Genomic DNA, 14,109 nt, shown 5'->3' with positions numbered 1-14,109 from the left:
GGCGCTCCTGCACTGCGAGGGGTGCACGCGGTGACAGTTCTGAGCCCGTGCCTTCCTGCGAAATGCTTGTCATCGTGGGGTCTGCGTGCAACTTTCTGTAAAGGCGTAGACATCTCTGTTTAGGACTCATTTGCACTTTGGTTTTGTTTGTAAATTCCAGTGACCTGGATAAATCCATAACTTGGCAGAATGTAAGTTAAAACGAATGGAACGGATCTGGCCGCTTTGTCGCCCAAGTCCGTTTTTCTACCTGCAGCAAGCTTGGCCTCCTGTGGTTCCATGGCTTCAAATCTGAAGTCACCTTTGATGCAAGGCCTCTGCAACTGTCCTAACCTCCAATGCGCTGTCTTCCCTGGTAGTACTCCTTTTATCTAAATTGTAAGTTTCCATTATTTTCTTCCCTGGTGCTTAAACTAGAGCTCTTTCTCCCCTCCCACTACCCCCATTGTACATAAAATAATGTATTCTATTTTACATTTAATAGATATTTGTATATCATGTATCTAGATAAAGATCTATCTCCAAAACATAAGTATGTATGCATACACATATAGGGATATATATTTAGACCCAAAATAATAAACTTTCAAGAAGGATACAATAGTAGAAAGTTGATAACATTCATTCATAGGCACCGAAAACTACAAACAACACAAAAGTCCTCCAGTGGGTGAATGAATCCATCCCTAAATATTTTTTTTTAATTGAGCTTTTGGCAACCTCAGCTTATAGGCATTATGCTGAGTGAAAGCAGCCAATAGCCAAAGATAACATATTATTCAGTTCCAATCACATAATATTCTTCCAAAGACTACAGAGCTGGGACTAAACACAGAGCTGTTCTCAGGGACTGAGGTGAAAGGGTGGAGAGGCTAATGAGAACCAGCACAAGAGCTTTTAAGGATGACAGTATTTCCACTGTAGTGGCATTTAACTGAATCTGCATATGCACTAAACTCATACACAAGTACAACCTTTTGGATGTAATTAATGAGTCACTTTAATGAATTATGTAGATTTTTTAAAACTTTATAGCTACTCTGTGTGTGTGTATGTATGTATGTATGTATGTGTGTATGTTTGTAGTATTTTTTTAAATTCAGGTTCTCAAAGAATCATTTTCTTCTATGTGAATTCCAGAAATGTTTCCAGAATATATCTCAGAGTCAACATTCTCTACACCATAGATTGTTATAAAGGCTATCCACAAGCTTCTCCCTTTCTGTTCATGGTCAGATCCTGTCTCTTTCTCTGTGTGCTCAGAGGCAGGTCTTGGTACCTGTGCCAATGGTTGAAAAGATGAGTCTACCCAATCTTAAATGTTCAGCCTCCAGAACTGTAAGCTAAAAATAGATATGTAATTACCTAGCTTCAGATACTTTAGTAGCAAAAAATGCACTGCTCTACATAATACACACAAAATACAGACACATAGAATATGTTTACTCAGAAAATATTTTGCTTAGGTTATATAATATACAGGTTAACCATCATATATGTATGTTCTCCATCATAGACAATATATGCACATATATACCTGTCTTTCATTAATGCTGAGGGTTTAAAAATAGGATCAGAAGAATATCTGGCACATTTTAAAATGTTGAGATTGAAAACTTCCTTCATAACCAAGGCCATGCAAATAGGTCAACCAGAGCAGACAGCCCCTTCCCTGGGTGTCTCCCTCTTTCTTAATGGGTAAAGGGATGGAAGATAGTATTTAAAAACCAAATTAGCTAATATTGATTGAGCAAGATACTAAGTGAAGAGATGGTTGATGAGGTGTCACCCCAGAATTAGGACAGAGGTTCTGTGTGGCCCACAAGTTGCACAACAAAATGCAATTCGTCCCTGCTATGGGGAGCGTTTCTTGCTTCTTACAGTGTGGCTGTAAGGGAGACTTCCTTGTCATGTTCAGCTTCTCATGTTTATCCTGAATGTTCCATTTCAGCTAAGGCATGGTGTCAGCTTCTACTGTAAGGTATGGTACAAAGTAGAGTGAAAGGACACATAAGGAATTTGATTTACTCCAGGAAATAAGGTGTGGAAAATGTTCTAAAAGCCCATTTAGAAAGATCTCATTGTCTAAAAGATACAGGGATCATGTCAAGTGTTTTTCAAAAACACTTTTTTGTAATGAAAAAAGTCTCATTATGACTTTTTTTATGATGGGAGTCAAACTCAGAGTTGAATGAAGACCAATTTTATTATGAACCATGTTATTAATGATCCTTACCACATCCCTGGAAGCTCTGGAGAAGCTATTTAAAATGGGAGGGTCAAATTAAAAAGACCCCTTTGCTTCTATCATCTTTTTTTTTTCTTTCCTGGAAATGTGAACACAGTGTGAATAGAGAGTTTCAAATCTAGTTAAATCAGGTTCAAATCACTGTTTATTTCTTTCTGTTCTTATTTATTTACTTAGTGCCCATACGTAGGCTTGAACTCAGAACATGGGTGCTATCCTCTAGCTTTTCTAGTCCACTGGTGCTCATCCACCTGAGCCACAACTCCACTTGTGGCTGTTTGTTGGTTAATTGGAGATAAGACTCTCAAGGAGCTGGGGCCAGTGGCTCACGTCTGTAATCCTATCTAAACATGAAGCTGAGATCTGAGGATTGCAGTTCAAAGCTAGCCAGGGCAGGATAGGAAACTCCTTGTGATTCTTCTCTCCAGTAAACTACTCAAAAAAGCCAGAAGTGGTCCTGTGGTACAGCACTCACCTTGAGAAAAATGAACCTCAGAGGACAGAACCCAGAGTTCAAGCTGACAAAAGAGAGAGAGAGAGAGAGAGAGAGAGAGAGAGAGAGAGAGAGAGAGAGAGAGAGAGAGAGAGAGAGAGAGAGAGAGAGAGAGAGAGAGAGAGAGAGAGAGGAACAAAAACTCTCATGGACTTTCCTGCCTAGGCTAGCTTCAAACCATGAACCTCAGATCACAGCCTCCTGAGTAGACAGGATTACAGATTTAAGCCAGTGTCAGCTCTGTTATTGGTAAACCTTTGACAAGCAAGACAATTTTCTTCTTATACATACTGAGGTCCAACACAGGAAAAGAAAAAAATGAAACATTTAAATAGATCATTTACTTATAAATTGCTGAGAAAATATCAATTAGAAAAACTCCTCTAGGAAGAGATAGTGGAGAATAATGGAAGGGTGACACTATTTGAGATACATTGTACTCATAAATGGATATGTTGAACCCAAACCCCTTTGTACAACTAAAATATAATTAAAAAGAAAAATAACACCCTTGTAGGTTTGGTTTTTTTTTTATAACCATAGTTTCCAACAGAGTAGCTGATTAGAGATGTTTATGTTTCAGGCAAAATGATGACTACTTTGTACCTTAAAAAGTTACATTGAAGCCAGGTGCAAGTGTCTCATGCCTGTAATCCTAGCTATTTAGGAAGCTGAGATCTGAGGACCATGGTTCAAAGCCAACAGTTGAGTAGGAAAATTCATTCACTTAACTGTCAGGAATGCAGGAAGTGGAGCTGTGACTCAAGTGGTAGAGTGCTAGCTCAGAGACAACACCCAGGCCCTAAGTTCAAGCCCAATGACCAGAGGGGAAAAAGTTACATTAAAAATCTTGCTTGAGGGCAGGGAGTTTAGCCTAGTGGTAAGAGTGCTTGCCTAGCATATTTGAAGACATGGGTTCAATTTCTTGGTACCACATACATAGAAAAAAGCCAGAATTAGTGCTGAGGCTCAAGTGGTGGAGCTCCAGCCTTGAGAAAAGTCCAAGGACAGTGCTCAGGCCCTGGGCTCAAGCCCAGGACTAGCAAAAAAAAAATCTTGCTTAATTGCTTGATTCGTTGAGCATTTAAGCCAACAAAATTGATTTTTCATTTGAAATTGGAATGTTTTCTTTCATATATGGGTCTTTAAAAGTAGCCTTGATAAACATTTGTTGTGTCTCTTTAAAAATAACTTTAATAGTACTAATGTCTATCATTTGAGGGTGAATTTAGGGATTATAAATTTTTGTTATATTGTCAATTCAATGACCAACTTAGAAAATACGCTTTTTAAATTTTTTTTGTTGTTGGGGTAATGTATAGAGGGGTTACATCAGGTAGTAAGTGCATTACTTCTCACACATTGATACCACTTTTTATATTTTTTGTCCCATTTCCCTTCCCCCACTTCCTCCCAATCATCTTGTTTCTCCCCCTTCCCTTTCTTATTTCAAATAAACAAATGAATATACAATATACAAGGTAACAAAGTCAGATACAGTAACAATAGGAGATTAACCAAAGGACAAAAAAAAGAGAAATAGCATAGTATATTAAGAACAACAGTCATACAAGATAAAGCTCTTGTTTCCATATCCTAGAGATCCTTTCATTTAGTCTCATCCTATATGACCTTATGTACCTCGGTATTGAGCTATTGTAATCCTCTGCTAGGAAAGTCCTAGATGTGTACTAATTATTACAAATGAGGGAAACCATTGAGCCTATGTTCCTTTGGGACTGGCTTACTTCACTTAACATGATTTTTTTCCAACTCTTTCCGTTTCCTTCCAAGTGGGGAGATGTCATTCTTTCTAATGGCAGCATAGAATTCCATTGGGTATAAATACCACATCTTGATCTATTCATCTACTAAGGGGCATCTGGGTTGATTCCATATCTTTTCTATGGTAAATAGTGCTGCAATGAACATCGTTGTGCCAGTGGCTTTAGTATGTCCTTGTCTCTGGACTATTGGGTAAATGCCAAGGAGTGGAATTGCTGGGTCATAGGGGAGCTCTATGTTTAGTCTTTTGAGGAATTGCCACACTGATTTCCATAGAGGTTGAATGAGTTTACACTCGCACCAACAGTAGGGATCCTTCCTGGCCACATCCTTGCCAGCATTTGTTGTTATTAGATTTTTTGATCATGGCCATTCTAACTGGATTGATGTGGAATCTCAAAGTTATTTTGATCTGCATTTCTTTTATGGCCAGAGATGTCGAGCATTTCTTCATGTGTCTATAGGCCATTTTTATTTTTCTTCAGAGAACTCTCTCTTTAAGTCTTTAGCCCATCTTTTAATGGGATAGTTGATTCTTTGAAGGTTTGTTTTGGAGAGATTCAATGGTTTTAGTTGTAGATATATTTTAGATATGAGGCTTTTGTCTGTAGTATGGCTGGTAAAGATCTTCTCCTACTCTGTGTGGGCTTAGACAATATACTTTTTGTTAAGAAGTGAGGCATGTTGCGAGGTGCCAGCTCTCACACTATAATTCACCCTGTCCTATACATGCTACTCTGGATGGGGTCCTCATTTCTTCCCAGGATTGCTGCACCAATTCCTTAGTTACCATGCATGGCACCAATCACCACCCTTCCAATTTATCTTGTGTAGTTTCACTCTACTATTTCCCCAAAGACAAGGTTCATCATGCTCTCCCTCTGCCCAGCCATTCCTTACATTTTGCAGTTTCATCTTTCAACCCCTCTGCCACTTTCTATCCACCATGCTCATCCAGTGCAATGTCCCATACCTTCCAGCCTGCACGTGGTACCCTATGGAGACTGGCTGTCCCTCTGCACTGATAAATAGGCTCTTATCCTCATGCTGAGCCCTGCATTGCCCATTCTGCTCTTTATCGTCTCAAGTCCTATATCGTTCTTCAAACTCCAACTACAATCCCAAGTCTGGGATGTTCTTGCTGGACCATTACAACTTCCTTTCCTTCCAGCAGAGCCTCTAAAAGACAAGGATAGGAAAATTGCCAGGAAGGCAGAATGGTCTGTCTTTCATTCTCTCTCCTTGGCTTCTGAATGTATGTCTGCTCCATTTCTCTTTCCCTTGGTTTGGAATTTCTAAATTTCAACACGCGCGTTTCTGGGTGGTGTCTTGTTGTTTTATTCCTATTCGTTTCTATTTTGCAAGGCAAATGATGACCCAAACTGCATATTTTCTTTTTCTTATAATGCCTGTGACATTAGCACAGTGCTGCATATTTATTGAATAAATATGTTACTTATGTTTTTAAAATAGCTTTTAACATTTCTTACAGAAATGTTAGACACAGCAGATTTCTAAAAATTAATGTGCCAATGGACCCATGGACTGGAACACAAAACACTATTAGCCAAAATCAGCCTTTCCTTATTATAAGCAGTTTATCTCAAGTATTTTGTAATAGTGACCCAAGGCTAACTAATACATTGGTGGGGAATGTGGTTAACAATGAATGTCTTTCTTTTGTCTTAATTACTAAAATACCTGTTTATGCAGAACACACTCTCAATGGCAATCAAAAGCTAAAACTTTCAAGTGTTACATTTTCACAATATTAAATGTATTGTCTACATTTAAAACACAAAGACAAAAAAAACTTGATTTATTTTCTAAGAACAACATGATGGGATTCTAATTTGGAAAAATAATATTAAAGAGCTGCCTGTTGCCAAATGCTAATTTTTCTGACTATCTACTTCCTCTAGTCAAGAAAATAGGCATAAGAACTTAACACTGAAGCTTCATGAGGACAGAAATGGTCTGTAGAACTCTACATTCTGCACCTTGGTAAACAAGGTAGAAACACTAGAAATTTCCAGCTTAAACAGATGTTTAGATTCAGGGAGTAGCTAATGGAAAGGGTTCTCTTCATTTGTGAATGAAGACTGTGGATAACTAATAGTGCTGGGTGATTGCTTGTTTATGGGAGAAAATTTCTCACAAGCTATTGTATTTTTGTATTACCTGGGCCTCTTTAACAGAAACTCTACTTGACAAAACTAAGTTGGGATTCAAATGTTGTAATAAGGGACACGTTTCATAGAGTAAAAAGAGATGTAACTGGAGCTCTGGACGGAAGTGCAAACAGCAACCCTGGCAGTTGACATAATCCAAGAACTCTCTTGTCCTGTTCTGCTTCTCCTTTTTGTGTATCCTCCTAGTCCCCCCCCACTCTTTCTCTCTCTCTGCCTCCATCCCCCTCTGTCTCTCTCCCTCTCTCCCTCCCTCCCTACTTCTTCCTCCTTCTCTCTCTCCTTTCCTCCCCTCCTCCCCCCCTACCTCTTCTCTGTCTTTCTTCCTCCCCTCCTCTCCTACCCTCTCTCCTTTACTGTTTCCCTCCCTCCCCCTCCTTCTCTCCCTCCCTCCCCTCCACCCTTCCTCTCTCTCCCTCTCTTCCTCTTTCCAACTCTCCCCCCTCCCTGCTTCCTTCTGCAGTTCTGTGGCCTTCAGTCCCCAAAGAAGCAGGCTGCACCTGCAGATAAAATGAAGGGATAAACTTCCTCTTGGACCTAATTTTGAAATTGCTAGGTGAGACCCTAATTGACTCCAAGTCAGTTTGCCAGAACCCAGACAATCAAATGTGACTTTGGAATAGTATCTGCTGTAGATTGAGCTACCTGAAGACTGTTCCTGTGGCTTTTTTTTTGTAACAGGATATTTAAGTATAATGTTGAAATGTTTACTTTGTTCTCTAAATTTCACCAGAGGCAACTGAAGAATTAAAAACACAAATAGATTTAGAATGATCATAGACAATAAAAAAATAACTATGCTATGGAAGAAAGGAAGTGCGATTTGAACATAGCTTAAAATTTACACTTAAAATTTTTGCAGTCAGAAAATCAGCCATTAAGGTTATGAAATAGCTCAAAATGAAAGATAACATCAATTATATGCAAAAATAAAATAATTGTGGGAAAAATGATGGACGTGTTGATATTGATAAATTGATATGTTGAACCAAAACCCCTTTGTACAACTACTTTAAAAACTGAAAATAAATACATACATGCATAGAAGGCAAAAATATTGAATCTTTAGTTGTACAGAGGGGTTTGGGTTCAACATATCCATTTATGAGTACAATGTATCTCAAAGTGTCACCATTCCCCACTATCTCTTCCCAGAAGGGTTTTTCTGAGTGAGATTTTCTGAGTGGTTTGTTGCAAATAAGAGTCTCACCAACTTTTCTGCCCAGGCTTGCTTTGAACCATGATCCTCAGATCTCAACCTCCTGAGTCACTAGGATTATAGATATGAGCTGCCAGGCCCCAGCTGAGAACTGTTAATTCTTTTTTAAAAGCCCACTTATTTGTATAAATAGGAAAGGAACACCCCAAAAATAGGAATATCTATTGGAAACACTGCCTTGACTAACTGATACCCCATTACCAATGTATGGCTGGAAAAGGATAATGTGTCAGATGACCGTGAGACAGAAGTGATGCTGAAGAACTTCCCAGCTACTGTCACACAACTACTGTCACACAACCTTATTTCGTTTAAATACCCAACTGTTCCAGAAATATAGGTTAAAAGAGCTTCATTCTCTCCCCCCAAGGATCTTGTATTGTGTCCGCTACAAATTGTCTAACCCTATGTGCGTGAGTCTGAGTCTGAGCTCTATTCTGTTTCATTGGGATTTGCTGGTTCTTACGATTGCATCTCCATTGTCATGAATAAGGAATGTGCCCTTAGTATGTGTTAGATTCATATACTGTAAATCCCAAGCTATTGCATTCTCTGCCAGTGACTTTAGAAAGGCTACCCTAAAGGAGGTAAGCTCACTCCTTTTTCTCCCCTCCGGTGATCCACAGCACCACAGAAGGGCCCAACAACTGTCAATCAGGGAGTCAAACAGCCTGAGCCTCCAACACTTTAGAGGTGTCTGTAAGAACTGATATTATTTACATCAACAGTGCTTTAATAGTATCTAACAGTGTGCTCACGCTTCTGTCTGAACTGAGCTGTATCAAAACAGGAAAATTACATATTGTCATTTCCCTCTTTCAAGAAAACTTCCAGCTAACTGGAAACTTTCTGATAACTGGAGGTATTATGCCTCATCTAAGGCTTCAGAGCAGATCCAAGTCAGAATCCAGGGCTTCTTTCATATAATTGCTCTGTGGTTCTTATATGAACTAGAGGCTGGAAATAGCTAATTCTATTCAAAAGACTGTATGTCTTCTTTGTCGTCCTTATTATTTAAAGAAAAACCAAGCAACTACCAACAAAACTTCAAAGCAACTGTGCAATCAGGTTTCAGCCCATGGAAGGTCTCTCTTTGCCAAGATAGCTATTGCCCTAAAAGTCCTATCTGTCTGTCAACACAGTTGATTACCTTCTGTTTTCACCCAGATGAGAAGAGAATACCAATTAGAAATTACAAAATTTTTCTGCATTGACTTTGGACAGCCAATCTATATTACATTTAAATATCTGACTTAAAATGAAGGTCTGGGTATATGAATATAAGTGGAAGTACTAGTGTCACTCACCCATTTCACAGGCTCATTGACAAATCAGGAAAAGAGCTTTATATCTCCGCAGTGGGATATGGGGACCTAATGATTTATTAGCGTTCCAGCTGCTGCCCTTTGCTTCCTTCATGTCTTGACAAGTGTCATAACTACCCTAGCTGGTGATTTAGTAGATGTAGTAAGCAGATCTTAGCTATAAAATGAATGTGTGACTCTTATTTAAAGCTGCAGACTATTTGTTCTCTCTACAGAGAGATACTTAGAACAGTTTTCTAATAAATGGATGTCAAGGTTATGTCTAAAGATTAACCAAGGAACTGTTCAGAAAAGAAGTTAAATTTAGTGTGACATTAGAAACATGTAAACTTTAAAGGTCATTAAATCGAATGCTTGTGTATTCGTTTTGCTTATACTGGAGTATAGGTTTGTAACTCTAAGATGCTCTTCTAATGAATTCTAGATATAACTTAAATATATGTAACATATGGCAATATATACATATGTATATATACATAATACATATTACATATAGTATAAACACATAACATACAATACATGTATATAGCCTGATGCTAGTAGCTCAGGAGGCTGAGATCTGAAGATTGTGATTCAAAGCCAGCCCAGGCATGAAAGTTCATGAGACTCATCTCCAATTAACCACCAGAAAACTGGAAGTGGCACTGTGGTTCGAAGTGGTAGAGTGCTAGCCTGGAGCTGAAAAGCTCGGGGACAGTATCCAGGCCCAGATCAGAGTTCAGAGTTCAAGCCCCATGACTGACAAAAAAAAATGTGCATGTACATACACCACATACATATATATATAATATATACATCCTGTTAGACATCATTTATGTATCTACAGATTGCATATAGAAACATTTGAATTTACAGTATATATACTGTGTTTAATCACAATGGGAAATAGTAGTGTATGAGCATATTTTAAAAAAGGTTAATGTTCTGCTTGGTGCTTGTAGCTTATGCCTATAATCCTACCTACTCAGGAAATTGAGATCTGAGGATCATAGATTGAAGCCAGCCAGGCAGACAAGACCGTGAGGCTCTTTTCTTCAATTAACCATTAAATAGCTAGAACTGGAGGTATAACTCAAGTGGCAGAACACAAGTCTGGAGTGAAAATGCTGGACAAGAGCATGAAGCTCTGAGTGCAAGCCCCAGTACAGAGGCTTAAATGCCAAATAACTATCATATTCATTCTTGACCAAAAAAAAAATCCCATGCTTCCAAGAACCTAATGTGTGTATGTGTGTGAGGAATTATTTAGCTCACTAATGAGAATATCAACAAGAGAGTATCAACAAGGTAGTAATGATAGTTCTAAGGAGAGAATAAACTTCTATATATAAACAATGAATAAAATAAGTTACATTGTAACAGGTCAGTGACCTATAAAATGATAACATTGTAATCTTTATGATTCTTTACTGGACAGAAAGAAATTGTAACATATGAATATTTGGCATACAAATATTGAGTGTACCGAGGCCCACCGAACCAGTAGTAAAGGAATAGTCCCACTTCTGAAAGAGTGGTCCTTAACCAGAGACATATTTCCTCCTCAGAGATGTTGATAGCTGGCTTTGGATGAATCCACACACTTAGAGGTCTGCTGTGCTCCAGAATTCAGTCTCCCCATTCCAACAAGACAATGATGCCTAGGGACCTTTTTACTATTACAACTAAGTGAATGAAGGTATGTTCAGTACTTTGGATTTACAATGTCCCTTAAGCCCCAATGTTGTGAAAACTTACCAACATTTGATACTTATGTTAGGGAGGTAGAAAGGCATTCAGGAGGTGGGGCATAATGGGAGGAAATTAGGCCATTGGAGGTGTGCCCTAGAAAAGGATATTGGAACCTTGTCCCCTCTCTCTCTGTGTCTCTATCTCTCTGTTTCTCTCGCTGTGTCTCTCTGTCTCTTGGTGTCTTTCTGTCTCTGTCTGTCTGCCTGTCCCTCTTATTCTCTCTCTCTCTCTCTCTCTCTCTCTCTCTCTCTCTCTCTCTCTCTCTCTCTCTCTCTCTCTCTCTCTCTCTCTCTCCCTCTCCCTCTCCCTCTCCCTCTCCCTCTCCCTCTCCCTCTCCCTCTCCCTCTCCCTCTCCCTCTCCCTCTCCCTCTCCCTCTCTCTCTCCCTCTCCCTCTCCCTCTCTTGCTTAAAGATGAAGAATATGCCTCCTCTACCACATGCTACTGCATGATATACTGTGCTGCACAGGCCCAGAGAAGCAGTGCAAAGTGATCACAGGCTGAAAACATGCACCCAAACAAACCTTTCCTGCATAGAAATAGATTATTCCAGGTATTGTGTGACAGTGATGGATACTTTTGAAATCTGTTAGGTAGAAGCCAAGGATGCTGTTAAATAGCCAACAATGCACAGGGAATTCCTCTATAGCAAAGAATCATGCACCCCAGAGTGTCTTAGATGACATTTTAAGCAATGTTCTAATGTCATAAGGAAAGGACACTTTTGAATATAAAATTGGGATAACTATAGTAGCTACATTGAATAGTTTGGGGGTGAATTAAGCCGTTGTAAGATTATTGTATTTTTACAAAGATAAGTACACCAGTAATATATCTCATTCCACACTTCTTCCTGTATTACACTGGCGTTTCCTTGTGGGGAGTTGGGCTTATGATACTTGTTCTTGAACCTAGGTGACCTCTATAACTGCTTTATCAATAGCACAGGTAGAAGTGATACTTTGTGAGTCAGGTTTCTGGGACATAAAAGGCCATATAGCTTCCTCCTATCTCTTTTTTTTTGGGGGGGGGGGTAGGGGGAACACCATCCTGGATGTTCCATTGAGCTAATTGGCAATCCTCAAACACATAAACAAAAAGGCTTTGGGGATCCGAGAGTTTGGCCTAGTGGTATAGTGCTTGCCTAGCATGCATGAAGACCCAGGTTCGATTCCTCGGTACCACATATATAGAAAAGGCTGGAAATGGTGCTGTGGCTTAAGCAGTAGCCTTGAGGAAGCCAATGACAGTGCTCGGGCCCTGAGTTCAATTCCCAGGGCTGGCAAAAAGAAAAGACTTTGGGATGATTCAAGGCACCATCATACCAAAAACCATCTTAGAAAGGAACTTCCAGGCCAGGAGTTTGGCCTAGTGGTTAAAGTGCTTGCCTAGCATGCACAAAGACCCAGGTTCGATTCCTCGGTGCCACATACATAGAAAAAAGCCAGAAGTGGTGCTGAGGCTCAAGTGGTAGAGCTCTAGCCTTGAGAAAGTCCAAGGACAGTGCTCAGGCCCTGAGCTCAAGGCCAGGACTGGCAAAAAAAAAAAAAAAGAAAGGAACTTCCAGCCAAGCTCATCCATGTGGCATTCTCTACCTTCTCTATGTCTATGGCCCATGGACCCAGGGGATTAAAATAAATGATAGTGTTTAAGCCCTGATGTTTGGGGAGAACTTATACCACAGGCACAGACACTTAAGTCACTAATACACAAGGTTCTCAGCACAATGATTAGCAAAGGCATTAATTGGTCTTTTTGGGGGTGGGGCAATTTTTAGTGATTAGTAATTTTAGTATTTTAAATTAGTGTTTTGAGCTAATGTTTAGGATTTTAAACTGAGTAATTTTATTACTAGTTAGAATCTAGTCTTTTTTGTTTAACGTGTTTGTGTGCACTAGAGGGCAGTCTGTGCATCCACAGAGAACAAGTCATTGTTCTAATCTGGGCCTACATAGAGGTGTAGTTTTCCACTCCAAACACCAGGTGGAACCTGCCCCTAATTTATCTCTGTCCCTTTCAGAAAGTGAACTTGACAAAGAAGTTTTCAAATCCAAGATATTACTGTATATAACAAAGAAGATATGTTAAAGAATATTACATAAGGGTTATGCCTAGCAAGCATAGTTCAAACCCCAGTGCCACCAAAAAATGAAATAAATGAAAACAGAAACTGGGAGGACAGGTTCCACAAACATACTTTAGAAGACAGAAAGCTTCATTTTGATGAATAACTTTACCTCAGGCTAAGTGTGCAAACAGAAAACAAGAAAAATCATTTTTCTGTTTTAAATACAGCAGAGTAGCTTTTGTTCTTGTTAATCCCTGAAATGGAGAAGGGTTCTGCAAGCCTATAATTTCTTAACAATCCTGTACTTCATCTTTACCCTCCCTTAGAAGTACAGTAAATGCAGCGTGTGTTGAAACTATCTCTGACCATGATGCTGTATTTTGCAATATTTATATGCTATGATTTGGTTTATTACTTATTATAATAATATAGTGTGCTATACTATAGCAACATTGATTTGATTGGAGCCCTGATAATATTTGTGCCACCATTTTTAGCTTACAACTTTTAAAGTTTCCAAGTTTTTCCCTCCCTAGTTCTTTGTTTTGTATACACAAGGATTTAATGGTTCAATGACTGTGAAAATGAGCCTGATTCTGATTGCAGGAAATCTGGGAACTAAATTGCTTACAATGAATTAATTGCCTGAACCAAATACACTGTAAGTCTTTAGCTTTTCTGACAAATTCAAAGCAGACCTTAGCAGTAATTATATAGGTAACCCAAGAAGGTTTGCCCTTAAAATGCCCATCTGCCAGCTTCCCTGTGACTCTTCTAGGCTGCAGGATCTAACCAGAGATGCCTCAAGGAGAGTAGAGGTTTTAATACACACCAGTGATCTGGAGAATGAGGAACATTTGTGCTCAGCTTATCTGATCAGAGTCACACTAGGAGAGCAAGACAATACAGTCAGGTTCAGGTAGAGTATAAAGCAAAGGGGTAAAGGAACAGAAGTAGATTGAATTCTGAAGAGCTGGTTCTTTAATGCAACCTTAATGACAGTGCACCTGCCATTTTGCTCAGGATCCACCAATGAAATGGAGGAAATGTTC

This window comes from Megascapheus bottae, chromosome 22 (assembly GCF_031878675.1).
Source record: "Megascapheus bottae isolate mThoBot1 chromosome 22, mThoBot2.hap1, whole genome shotgun sequence".
Lineage (NCBI taxonomy): Eukaryota > Metazoa > Chordata > Mammalia > Rodentia > Geomyidae > Megascapheus > Megascapheus bottae.
This window is presented reverse-complemented; position numbering follows the sequence as displayed.